Below are 14,930 nucleotides of genomic sequence, written 5' to 3'. Positions count from 1 at the left end.
CGTCAACATCTTCTGCTATCTTATGCTAGGACGAAAGATGTTCTCCAAAATCCAACTCATGTTCAGATAACCAATCCACCTACGATCTCCACTATGGAGATGGTAGTGGAACATCAGGTTATTATGTATCCGACTTGATGCATTTTAGAATAATTGTTGGCTAGACAGATTGGTTGAACACTTCAGCTTCAGTTTTATTTGGGTAAATTCTCATGTATCATCAACTATAGAATTTAATTTGTCTTCCTTCTTTCATTCTCTTTAAATAAGATGGTTGATTTAGTGAATTTTGCATCAGCAGCTGTACCACGTCCGAAACAGGACAGATAAGTCAAATCGAAAGAACACTTGATGGGATTATGGGATTGGGCAGACAAAGTATATCCGTCATTTCCCAAATTTCAACACAAGGGATTGCACGAAAGTCCTTTGGACATTGTCTAGCTGGTGGTGATGGAGGTGGGATTTTGGCCTTTGGCACATCAGTCATGCCCGATCTAGTCTTCACTCCACTAGTGAAATCAATGTAAGTTTTTATTTTCTTTATATTTATTTATTAATGTGAGATGGCCTAATTTTATGAGGCCGTGAGACGCAATCCTAGCTACTCATTTAGTAGATAAAACGAAAACATTTTTAAAATAAAAAATAATTGAGAATTTTCGAAAAAACAGTTTTCCAATATTATTTTCGAAATATATTTTTTCCAAAAAAAAATACCAAAATAAATAAATAAAATACATTTTTTTTACATATTCTAGTAGAATATTAGAATATTCTACATATCTGGCAAATATTCTAACATTCTAAAGATCACATTAGAATATTTATAGAGTAATATTCTATTAGAATATTTCACGTGTTTTAAAAATAAAACGGGATTTTTTTTTAATTTTATTTAGTTTTTTTTCCAGGTAACTCAAGTTCCGAAAATTATAATTAAAAAAAGAGTTTTTAGATTTTTCCTTTTGTTTTGCATTTTAAAATTATTTTTAGATTTGGTCTCACAAAATTAAAATGATCTTAAATGAACCTGAACCTATATATATATATATATATATATATATATATATATATATATATATATATATATATATATATGTTAGGATTCAAAAATAATATTGTGTCTAGTTGTAATGTTCAGTGTATTTTCTTAATTCCGAACTTTCGACTTAGGATTCTTTCAGATGCTTATTTGACAACTATATATAGGAGCGTTAGTTAGTAGAACAAACAGTTTTTGCTACAGAATAGTTCCACACAAGTTCTTCGAACGATTTTTTCATTCTTTCCATTAATGCAAACATATCTTATTACTTTTGTGTGTTTCACTAAACCTATAAAATCTTTTGATAATGTTTACATTTTACAATTTGTCGCTCCTATAATTGTTGACAATATATATTGACAAGGATATATATATATATATATATATATATATATATATATATATATATATATATATATGAGTAATATTTTAAATAAATAAGATCATAATTAAATATAGTAACTATATAAACGAGAAATGTAACTACAAAAAAGTGTAATTATTATATATCATGTAAGTTCAATCCGTGGGGCCACAACCCATTTTTACTTGAAATAGCCATAGTTCTATTTTTAGGATGAATATCTCAATCTGTATTTTGTAATGAAATTGATTTCATCATTGTTTACAGTTGGTTGATAGCTTTCTTCTCCATGTATATATACTTCCCCTGTAATGAAATGCACCACACGATTTTTCATTCCAACAATATTACTTATCTCTTATACGATTTTTCATTCCAACACTATTACTTTTCTCTTATTTCTGTGCGACCAATGTTTTCTTTGACATTGTTGTGTCTGGAGCTGCTGCACGCCGTTGGAGCTCTTGGGTTTCCGGAGACTCTAAAGCTGGAAAGATCGTTTCCCACCAACCATGGCGTTGAGTTGAAGCAACTCACGGAAAGAGATGGTTTAAGACACCATAGAATACTACGCAAGTATGCTGATCCAAATGTGGTTGTTGGATTTCGAGTATATGGAACCTATGATCCTTTTGATGTTGGGTACGTACACAAACTTTTGTTGAGTTTTTACCCATATCATAGTAAACATAAAAATTATTTACAGTACATGGTAGTTTCAAGTATATTTACCAAAAAACAGTGAAATAGTTCCGAACCAATATTTTTTAATTTTTATATTACAAAAGTAAGTAAAGAAACTAGACCGCCGGTCCCTTCATCTTCCTCCTATTTCGTCGTCGACTTATGTTTTCTTTATTGATTAAACTGGACCACCAATCCCTGAATCTCCTCCTTACTTGATTACTACTAATCGGTGCATAAAAAACAAGAAGTCACAGGAGATCCAGAGATACCATCATCGCCTGCATACAATACATAATGAAACTTGTTCTTTTTATTTTTTTAAATTGGAATATGACGTCTATTAATCATTTAATCATGATAGTTTTGTGATGTTTATCGAAGGAATGTTCTTTGTAGAAATCCTAAAACTACTTGTATGGGAATTATAGAATTGCAAATTAAGAGATGTATGTTTCTTCTTGTTATGCTAATCCTAATGTCTACCTAGATCTTCCATTGATGCAATTGCTAGTGTTTTTGTTTTGCGTTTTCAGTTATAAATATTCTTCAATTGTTATTTCTTTATCAGAGTTTTGCTGTCGGGGGTATTTTGGGAAAAACAGTCATATTTGATGTTCATGGTAATTGTCTGTTCAATTCTAGCTCATGTTTCCTTTTATAGTTTTTTATGAACAAAGACCTGCACTTGTTCTATACTTGCATATGTTTTAGTTATACTTGAAAGAGTTTGTGAACAAGTCAATTTTTCCCGTTCCTAGCCACTTGTTCTTCAATTCCTTAACATGTTGTAATTTGGTTAACTTGTATCTTGTACTACACAAAAATAAAGCTAGGATTCCCTGCAAAAGAATACTATTTAGTGATTGATACAGGAAGCGACTTGTTGTGGGTCGGTTGCAAAAACTGTCAATCTTGCCCTACGTCATCCACACTACAAGTATGTTCTGATCATTTCTTATAAGGTGTGACTTTTTTAATTAACTAGTATTGGTACTTTATATATGATTTCTTTCTTCGAACAGATTCTTATTACTATCTATGATCCAACAAACTCGTCAACATCTTCTGCTATCTTATGCTAGGACGAAAGATGTTCTCCAAAATCCAACTCATGTTCAGATAACCAATCCACCTACGATCTCCACTATGGAGATGGTAGTGGAACATCAGGTTATTATGTATCCGACTTGATGCATTTTAGAATAATTGTTGGCTAGACAGATTGGTTGAACACTTCAGCTTCAGTTTTATTTGGGTAAGTTCTCATGTATCATCAACTATAGAATTTAATTTCTCTTCCTTCTTTCATTCTCTTTAAATAAGATGGTTGATTTAGTGAATTTTGCATCAGCAGCTGTAGCACGTCCGAAACAGGATAGATAAGTCAAACCGAAAGAACACTTGATGGGCTTATGGGATTGGGCAGACAAAGTATATCCGTCATTTCCCAAATTTCATCACAAGGGATTGCACCAAATTCCTTTGGACATTGTCTAGCTGGTGGTGATGGAGGTGGGATGTTGGCCTTTGGCACACCAGTCATGCCCGATCTAGTCTTCACTCCACTTGTGAAATCAATGTAAGTTTTTATTTTCTTTATATTTATATACTTATGTGAGATGGCCTAATTTTATGAGACCGTGAGACGCAATCCTAGCTACTCATTTAGTAGATAAAACGAAAACATTTTTAAAATAAAAAATAATTGAGAATTTTCGAACAAACACTTTTCCAATATTATTTTCGAAATATATTTTTTCCAAAAAAAAATACCAAAATAAATAAATAAAATACATTTTTTTTACATATTCTAGTAGAATATTAGAATATTCTACATATCTGGCAAATATTCTAACATTCTAAAGATCACATTAGAATATTTATAGAGTAATAATCTATTAGAATATTTCACGTGTTTTAAAAATAAAACGGGATTTTTTTTAATTTTATTTAGTTTTTTTCCACGTAACTCAAGTTCCGAAAATTATAATTAAAAAAAGAGTTTTTACATTTTCCTTTTGTTTTGCATTTTAAAATTATTTTTAGATTTGGTCTCACAAAATTAAAATGATCTTAAATGAACCTTTACCTATATATATATATATATATATATATATATAAATATATATATATATATATATATGTTAGGATTCAAAAATAATATGGTGCCTAGTTGTAATGTTTAGTGTATTTTCTTAATTCTGAACTTTCGACTTAGGATTCTTTCAGATGCTTATTTGACAACTATATATAGGAGCGTTAGTTAGTAGAACAAATAGTTTTTGCTACAGAATAGTTCCACACAAGTTCTTGTAACGAATTTTTCATTCTTTCCATTAATGCAAACATATCTTATTACTTTTGTGTGTTTCACTAAACCAATAAAATCTTTTGATAATGTTTACATTTTACAATTTGTCGCTCCTAAAATTGTTGACAATATATATTGACAAGGATATATATATATATATATATATATATATATATATATATATATATATATATATATATATATATGAGTAATATTTTAAAGAAATAAGTTCATAATTAAATATAGTAACTATATAAACGAGAAATGTAACTACAAAAAAGTGTAATTATTATATATCATGTATGTTCAATCCGTGGGGCCACAACCCATTTTTACTTTAAATAGCCATAGTTCTATTTTTAGGATGAATATCTCAATCTGTATTTTGTAATGAAATTGATTTCATCATTGTTTACAGTTCGTTGATAGCTTTCTTCTCCATGTATATATACTTCCCCTGTAATGAAATGCACCACACGATTTTTCATTCCAACAATATTACTTATCTCTTATACGATTTTTCATTCCAACACTATTACTTTTCTCTTATTTCTGTGCGACCAATGTTTTCTTCGACATTGTTGTGTCTGGTGCTGCTGCACGCCGTTGGAGCTCTTGGGTTTCCGGAGACTCTGAAGCTAGAAAGATCGTTTCCCACCAACCATGGCGTTGAGTTGAAGCAACTCACGGAAAGAGATGGTTTAAGACACCATAGAATACTACACAAGTATGCTGATCCAAATGTGGTTGTTGGATTTGGAGTATATGGAACCTATGATTCTTTTGATGTTGGGTACGTACACCAACTTTTGTTGAGTTTTTACCCATATCATAGTAAACATAAAAATTATTTACAATACATGGTAGTTTCAAGTTTATTTACCAAAAAACAGTGAAATAGTTCCGAACCAATATTTTTTAATTTTTATATTACAAAAGTAAGTAAAGAAACTAGACCGCCGGTCCCTTCATCTTTCTCCTATTTCGTCGTCGACTTTTGTTTTCTTTATCGCCGGAGTATTCCTCATTTTTGTTGTTAAACTGGACCACCAATCCCTGAATCTCCTTCTTACTTGATTACTACTAATCGGTGCATAAAAAACAAGAAGTCACAGGGGATCCAGAGATACCATCATCGCCTGCATCTAATGGGTTACAATACATAATGAAACTTGTTCTTTTTATTTTTTTTAATTGGAATATGACGTCTATTAATCATTTAATCATGATAGTTTTGTGATGTTTATCGAAGGAATGTTCTTTGTAGAAATCCTAAAACTACTTGTATGGGAATTATAGAATTGCAAATTAAGAGATGTATGTTTCTTCTTGTTATGCTAATCCTAATGTCTACCTAGATCTTCCATTGATGTAACAGCTAGTGTTTTTGTTTAGCGTTTTCAGTTATAAATATTCTTCAATTGTTATTTCTTTATCAGAGTTTTGCTTTCGGGGGTATTTTGGGAAAAACAGTCATATTTGATGTTCATGGTAATTGTCTGTTCAATTCTAGCTCATGTTTCCTTTTATAGTTTTTTATGAACAAAGACCTGCACTTGTTCTATACTTGCATATGTTTTAGTTATACTTGAAAGAGTTTGTGAACAAGTCAATTTTTCCCGTTCCTAGCCACTTGTTCTTCAATTCCTTAACATGTTGTAATTTGGTTAACTTGTATCTTGTACTACACAAAAATAAAGCTAGGATTCCCTGCAAAAGAATACTATTTAGTGATTGATACAGGAAGCGACTTGTTGTGGGTCGGTTGCAAAAACTGTCAATCTTGCCCTACGTCATCCACACTACAAGTATGTTCTGATCATTTCTTATAAGGTGTGACTTTTTTAATTAACTAGTATTGGTACTTTATATATGATTTCTTTCTTTGAACAGATTCTTATTACTATCTATGATCCAACAAACTCGTCAACATCTTCTGCTATCTTATGCTAGGACGAAAGATGTTCTCCAAAATCCAACTCATGTTCAGATAACCAATCCACCTACGATCTCCACTATGGAGATGGTAGTGGAACATCAGGTTATTATGTATCCGACTTGATGCATTTTAGAATAATTGTTGGCTAGACAGATTGGTTGAACACTTCAGCTTCAGTTTTATTTAGGTAAGTTCTCATGTATCATCAACTATAGAATTTAATTTCTCTTCCTTCTTTCATTCTCTTTAAATAAGATGGTTGATTTAGTGAATTTTGCATCAGCAGCTGTAGCACGTCCGAAACAGGACAGATAAGTCAAACCGAAAGAACACTTGATGGGCTTATGGGATTGGGCAGACAAAGTATATCCGTCATTTCCCAAATTTCATCACAAGGGATTGCACTAAATTCCTTTGGACATTGTCTAGCTGGTGGTGATGGAGGTGGGATGTTGGCCTTTGGCACACCAGTCATGCCCGATCTAGTCTTCACTCCACTTGTGAAATCAATGTAAGTTTTTATTTTCTTTATATTTATATACTTATGTGAGATGGCCTAATTTTATGAGACCGTGAGACGCAATCCTAGCTACTCATTTAGTAGATAAAACGAAAACATTTTTAAAATAAAAAATAATTGAGAATTTTCGAACAAACACTTTTCCAATATTATTTTCGAAATATATTTTTTCCAAAAAAAAATACCAAAATAAATAAATAAAATACATTTTTTTACATATTCTAGTAGAATATTAGAATATTCTACATATCTGGCAAATATTCTAACATTCTAAAGATCACATTAGAATATTTATAGAGTAATATTCTATTAGAATATTTCACGTGTTTTAAAAATAAAATGAGATTTTTTTTTAATTTTATTTAGTTTTTTTCCACGTAACTCAAGTTCCGAAAATTATAATTAAAAAAAGAGTTTTTACATTTTCCTTTTGTTTTGCATTTTAAAATTATTTTTAGATTTGGTCTCACAAAATTAAAATGATCTTAAATGAACCTGAACCTATATATATATATATATATATATATATATATATATATATATATATATATATATATATATATATATATATATATATATATATATATGTTAGGATTCAAAAATAATATGGTGCCTAGTTGTAATGTTTAGTGTATTTTCTTAATTCTGAACTTTCGACTTAGGATTCTTTCAGATGCTTATTTGACAACTATATATAGGAGCGTTAGTTAGTAGAAAAAATAGTTTTTGCTACAGAATAGTTCCACACAAGTTCTTGTAACGAATTTTTCATTCTTTCCATTAATGCAAACATATCTTATTACTTTTGTGTGTTTCATTAAACCAATAAAATCTTTTGATAATGTTTACATTTTACAATTTGTCGCTCCTAAAATTGTTGACAATATATATTGACAAGGATATATATATATATATATATATATATATATATATATATATATATATATATATATATATATATGAGTAATATTTTAAAGAAATAAGTTCATAATTAAATATAGTAACTATATAAACGAGAAATGTAACTACAAAAAAGTGTAATTATTATATATCATGTATGTTCAATCCGTGGGGCCACAACCCATTTTTACTTTAAATAGCCATAGTTCTATTTTTAGGATGAATATCTCAATCTGTATTTTTTAATGAAATTGATTTCATCATTGTTTACAGTTGGTTGATAGCTTTCTTCTCCATGTATATATACTTCCCCTGTAGTGAAATGCACCACACGATTTTTCATTCCAACAATATTACTTATCTCTTATACGATTTTTCATTCGAACACTATTACTTTTCTCTTATTTCTGTGCGACCAATGTTTTCTTCGACATTGTTGTGTCTGGTGCTGCTGCACGCCGTTGGAGCTCTTGGGTTTCCGGAGACTCTGAAGCTAGAAAGATCGTTTCCCATCAACCATGGCGTTGAGTTGAAGCAACTCACGGAAAGAGATGGTTTAAGACACCATAGAATACTACACAAGTATGCTGATCCAAATGTGGTTGTTGGATTTGGAGTATATGGAACCTATGATCCTTTTGATGTTGGGTACGTACACCAACTTTTGTTGAGTTTTTACCCATATCATAGTAAACATAAAAATTATTTACAATACATGGTAGTTTCAAGTATATTTACCAAAAAACAGTGAAATAGTTCCGAACCAATATTTTTTAAATTTTATATTACAAAAGTAAGTAAAGAAACAGACCGCCGGTCCCTTCATCTTCCTCCTATTTCGTCGTCGACTTATGTTTTCTTTATCGCCGGAGTATTCCTCATTTTTGTTGTTAAACTGGACCACCAATCCCTGAATCTCCTTCTTACTTGATTACTACTAATCGGTGCATAAAAAACAAGAAGTCACAGGGGATCCAGAGATACCATCATCGCCTGCATCTAATGGGTTACAATACATAATGAAACTTGTTCTTTTTATTTTTTTTAATTGGAATATGACGTCTATTAATCATTTAATCATGATAGTTTTGTGATGTTTATCGAAGGAATGTTCTTTGTAGAAATCCTAAAACTACTTGTATGGGAATTATAGAATTGCAAATTAAGAGATGTATGTTTCTTCTTGTTATGCTAATCCTAATGTCTACCTAGATCTTCCATTGATGTAACAGCTAGTGTTTTTGTTTAGCGTTTTCAGTTATAAATATTCTTCAATTGTTATTTCTTTATCAGAGTTTTGCTGTCGGGGGTATTTTGGGAAAAACTGTCATATTTGATGTTCATGATAATTGTCTTTTCAATTCTAGCTCATGTTTCCTTTTATAGTTTTTTATGAACAAAGACCTGCACTTGTTCTTTACTTGCATATGTTTTAGTTATACTTGAAAGAGTTTGTGAACAAGTCAATTTTTCCCGTTCCTAGCCACTTGTTCTTCAATTCCTTAACATGTTGTAATTTGGTTAACTTGTATCTTGTACTACACAAAAATAAAGCTAGGATTCCCTGCAAAAGAATACTATTTAGTGATTGATACAGGAAGCGACTTGTTGTGGGTCGGTTGCAAAAGCTGTCAATCTTGCCCTACATCATCCACACTACAAGTATGTTCTGATCATTTCTTATAAGGTGTGACTTTTTTAATTAACTAGTATTGGTACTTTATATATGATTTCTTTCTTCGAACAGATTCTTATTACTATCTATGATCCAACAAACTCGTCAACATCTTCTGCTATCTTATGCTAGGACGAAAGATGTTCTCCAAAATCCAACTCATGTTCAGATAACCAATCCACCTACGATCTCCACTATGGAGATGGTAGTGGAACATCAGGTTATTATGTATCCGACTTGATGCATTTTAGAATAATTGTTGGCTAGACAGATTGGTTGAACACTTCAGCTTCAGTTTTATTTGGGTAAGTTCTCATGTATCATTAACTATAGAGTTTAATTTCTCTTCCTTCTTTCATTCTCTTTAAATAAGATGGTTGATTTAGTGAATTTTGCATCAGCAGCTGTAGCACGTCCGAAACAGGACAGATAAGTCAAACCGAAAGAACACTTGATGGGATTATGGGATTGGGCAGACAAAGTATATCCGTCATTTCCCAAATTTCATCACAAGGGATTGCACAAAATTCCTTTGGACATTGTCTAGCTGGTGGTGATGGAGGTGGGATGTTGGCCTTTGGCACACCAGTCATGACCGATCTAGTCTTCACTCCACTAGTGAAATCAATGTAAGTTTTTATTTTCTTTATATTTATTTATTAATGTGAGATGGCCTAATTTTATGAGACCGTGAGACGCAATCCTAGCTACTCATTTAGTAGATAAAACGAAAACATTTTTAAAATAAAAAATAATTGAGAATTTTCGAAAAAACAATTTTCCAATATTATTTTCGAAATATATTTTTTCCAAAAAAAAAAAATACCAAAATAAATAAATAAAATACATTTTTTTTACATATTCTAGTAGAATATTAGAATATTCTACATATCTGGCAAATATTCTAACATTCTAAAGATCACATTAGAATATTTATAGAGTAATATTCTATTAGAATATTTCACGTGTTTTAAAAATAAAACGGGATTTTTTTTAATTTTATTTAGTTTTTTTCCACGTAACTCAAGTTCCGAAAATTATAATTAAAAAAAGAGTTTTTACATTTTCCTTTTGTTTTGCATTTTAAAATTATTTTTAGATTTGGTCTCACAAAATTAAAATGATCTTAAATGAACCTGAACCTATATATATATATATATATATATATATATATATATATATATATATATATATATATATATATATATGTTAGGACTCAAAAATAATATTGTGTCTAGTTGTAATGTTCAGTGTATTTTCTTAATTCCGAACTTTCGACTTAGGATTCTTTCAGATGCTTATTTGACAACTATATATAGGAGCGTTAGTTAGTAGAACAAATAGTTTTTGCTACAAAATAGTTCCACACAAGTTCTTGGAACGAATTTTTCATTCTTTCCATTAATGCAAACATATCTTATTACTTTTGTGTGTTTCACTAAACCTATAAAATCTTTTGATAATGTTTATATTTTACAATTTGTCGCTCCTATAATTGTTGACAATATATATTGACAAGTATATATATATATATATATATATATATATATATATATATATGAGTAATATTTTAAAGAAATAAGATCATAATTAAATATAGTAACTATATAAACGAGAAATGTAACTACAAAAAAGTGTAATTATTATATATCATGTATGTTCAATCCGTGGGGCCACAACCCATTTTTACTTTAAATAGCCATAGTTCTATTTTTAGGATGAATATCTCAATCTGTATTTTGTAATGAAATTGATTTCATCATTGTTTACAATTGGTTGATAGATTTCTTCTCCATGTATATATACTTCCCCTGTAATGAAATGCACCACACGATTTTTCATTCCAACAATATTACTTATCTCTTATACGATTTTTCATTCCAACACTATTACTTTTCTCTTATTTCTGTGCGACCAATGTTTTCTTCGACATTGTTGTGTCTGGTGCTGCTGCACGCCGTTGGAGCTCTTGGGTTTCCGGAGACTCTGAAGCTAGAAAGATCGTTTCCCACCAACCATGGCGTTGAGTTGAAGCAACTCACGGAAAGAGATGGTTTAAGACACCATAGAATACTACACATGTATGTTGATCCAAATGTGGTTGTTGGATTTGGAGTATATGGAACCTATGATCCTTTTGATGTTGGGTACGTACACCAACTTTTGTTGAGTTTTTACCCATATCATAGTAAACATAAAAATTATTTACAATACATGGTAGTTTCAAGTATATTTACCAAAAAACAGTGAAATAGTTCCGAACCAATATTTTTTAAATTTTATATTACAAAAGTAAGTAAAGAAACTAGACCGCCGGTCCCTTCATCTTCCTCCTATTTCGTCGTCGACTTATGTTTTCTTTATCGCCGGAGTATTCCTCATTTTTGTTGTTAAACTGGACCACCAATCCCTGAATCTCCTTCTTACTTGATTACTACTAATCGGTGCATAAAAAACAAGAAGTCACAGGGGATCCAGAGATACCATCATCGCCTGCATCTAATGGGTTACAATACATAATGAAACTTGTTCTTTTTATTTTTTTTAATTGGAATATGACGTCTATTAATCATTTAATCATGATAGTTTTGTGATGTTTATCGAAGGAATGTTCTTTGTAGAAATCCTAAAACTACTTGTATGGGAATTATAGAATTGCAAATTAAGAGATGTATGTTTCTTCTTGTTATGCTAATCCTAATGTCTACCTAGATCTTCCATTGATGTAACAGCTAGTGTTTTTGTTTAGCGTTTTCAGTTATAAATATTCTTCAATTGTTATTTCTTTATCAGAGTTTTGCTGTCGGGGGTATTTTGGGAAAAACTGTCATATTTGATGTTCATGGTAATTGTCTTTTCAATTCTAGCTCATGTTTCCTTTTATAGTTTTTTATGAACAAAGACCTGCACTTGTTCTATACTTGCATATGTTTTAGTTATACTTGAAAGAGTTTGTGAACAAGTCAATTTTTCCCGTTCCTAGCCACTTGTTATTCAATTCCTTAACATGTTGTAATTTGGTTAACTTGTATCTTGTACTACACAAAAATAAAGCTAGGATTCCCTGCAAAAGAATACTATTTAGTGATTGATACAGGAAGCGACTTGTTGTGGGTCGGTTGCAAAAGCTGTCAATCTTGACCTACATCATCCACACTACAAGTATGTTCTGATCATTTCTTATAAGGTGTGACTTTTTTAATTAACTAGTATTGGTACTTTATATATGATTTCTTTCTTCGAACAGATTCTTATTACTATCTATGATCCAACAAACTCGTCAACATCTTCTGCTATCTTATGCTAGGACGAAAGATGTTCTCCAAAATCCAACTCATGTTCAGATAACCAATCCACCTACGATCTCCACTATGGAGATGGTAGTGGAACATCAGGTTATTATGTATCCGACTTGATGCATTTTAGAATAATTGTTGGCTAGACAGATTGGTTGAACACTTCAGCTTCAGTTTTATTTGGGTAAGTTCTCATGTATCATCATCTATAGAATTTAATTTCTCTTCCTTCTTTCATTCTCTTTAAATAAGATGGTTGATTTAGTGAATTTTGCATCAGCAGCTGTAGCACGTCCGAAACAGGACAGATAAGTCAAACCGAAAGAACACTTGATTGGCTTATGGGATTGGGCAGACAAAGTATATCCGTCATTTCCCAAATTTCATCACAAGGGATTGCACCAAATTCCTTTGGACATTGTCTAGCTGGTGGTGATGGAGGTGGGATGTTGGCCTTTGGCACACCAGTCATGCCCGATCTAGTCTTCACTCCACTTGTGAAATCAATGTAAGTTTTTATTTTCTTTATATTTATATACGTATGTGAGATGGCCTAATTTTATGAGACCCTGAGACGCAATCCTAGCTACTCATTTAGTAGATAAAACGAAAACATTTTTAAAATAAAAAATAATTGAGAATTTTCGAAAAAACAATTTTCCAATATTATTTTCGAAATATATTTTTTCCAAAAAAAAATACCAAAATAAATAAATAAAATATATTTTTTTTACATATTCTAGTAGAATATAAGAATATTCTACATATCTGGCAAATATTCTAACATTCTAAAGATCACATTAGAATATTTATAGAGTAATATTCTATTAGAATATTTCACGTGTTTTAAAAATAAAACGGGATTTTTTTTAATTTTATTTAGTTTTTTTCCACGTAACTCAAGTTCCGAAAATTATAATTAAAAAAAGAGTTTTTACATTTTCCTTTTGTTTTGCATTTTAAAATTATTTTTAGATTTGGTCTCACAAAATTAAAATGATCTTAAATGAACCTGAACCTATATATATATATATATATATATATATATATATATATATTATATATGTTAGGACTCAAAAATAATATTGTGTCTAGTTGTAATGTTCAGTGTATTTTCTTAATTCCGAACTTTCGACTTAGGATTCTTTCAGATGCTTATTTGACAACTATATATAGGAGCGTTAGTTAGTAGAACAAATAGTTTTTGCTACAAAATAGTTCCACACAAGTTCTTGGAACGAATTTTTCATTCTTTCCATTAATGCAAACATATCTTATTACTTTTGTGTGTTTCACTAAACCTATAAAATCTTTTGATAATGTTTATATTTTACAATTTGTCGCTCCTATAATTGTTGACAATATATATTGGCAAGGATATATATATATATATATACATATATATATATATATATATATATATATATATATATATATATATATATATATATATGAGTAATATTTTAAAGAAATAAGATCATAATTAAATATAGTAACTATATAAACGAGAAATGTAACTACAAAAAAGTGTAATTATTATATATCATGTATGTTCAATCCGTGGGGCCACAACCCATTTTTACTTGAAATAGCCATAGTTCTATTTTTAGGATGAATATCTCAATCTGTATTTTGTAATGAAATTGATTTCATCATTGTTTACAGTTGGTTGATAGCTTTCTTCTCCATGTATATATACTTCCCCTGTAATGAAATGCACCACACGATTTTTCATTCCAACAATATTACTTATCTCTTATACGATTTTTCATTCCAACACTATTACTTTTCTCTTATTTCTGTGCGACCAATGTTTTCTTCGACATTGTTGTGTCTGGTGCTGCTGCACGCCGTTGGAGCTCTTGGGTTTCCGGAGACTCTGAAGCTAGAAAGATCGTTTCCCACCAACCATGGCGTTGAGTTGAAGCAAATCACGGAAAGAGATGGTTTAAGACACCATAGAATACTACACAAGTATGCTGATCCACATGTGGTTGTTGGATTTGGAGTATATGGAACCTATGATCCTTTTGATGTTGGGTACGTACACCAACTTTTGTTGAGTTTTTACCCATATCATAGTAAACATAAAAATTATTTACAGTACATGGTAGTTTCAAGTATATTTACCAAAAAACAGTGAAATAGTTCCGAACCAATATTTTTTAATTTTTATATTACAAAAGTAAG

Source organism: Lactuca serriola, chromosome 1 (genome assembly GCF_051521515.1).
Source record: "Lactuca serriola cultivar US96UC23 chromosome 1, Lser_US96UC23_V15, whole genome shotgun sequence".
Lineage (NCBI taxonomy): Eukaryota > Viridiplantae > Streptophyta > Magnoliopsida > Asterales > Asteraceae > Lactuca > Lactuca serriola.
Note: the sequence above shows the minus strand (reverse complement) of the source record.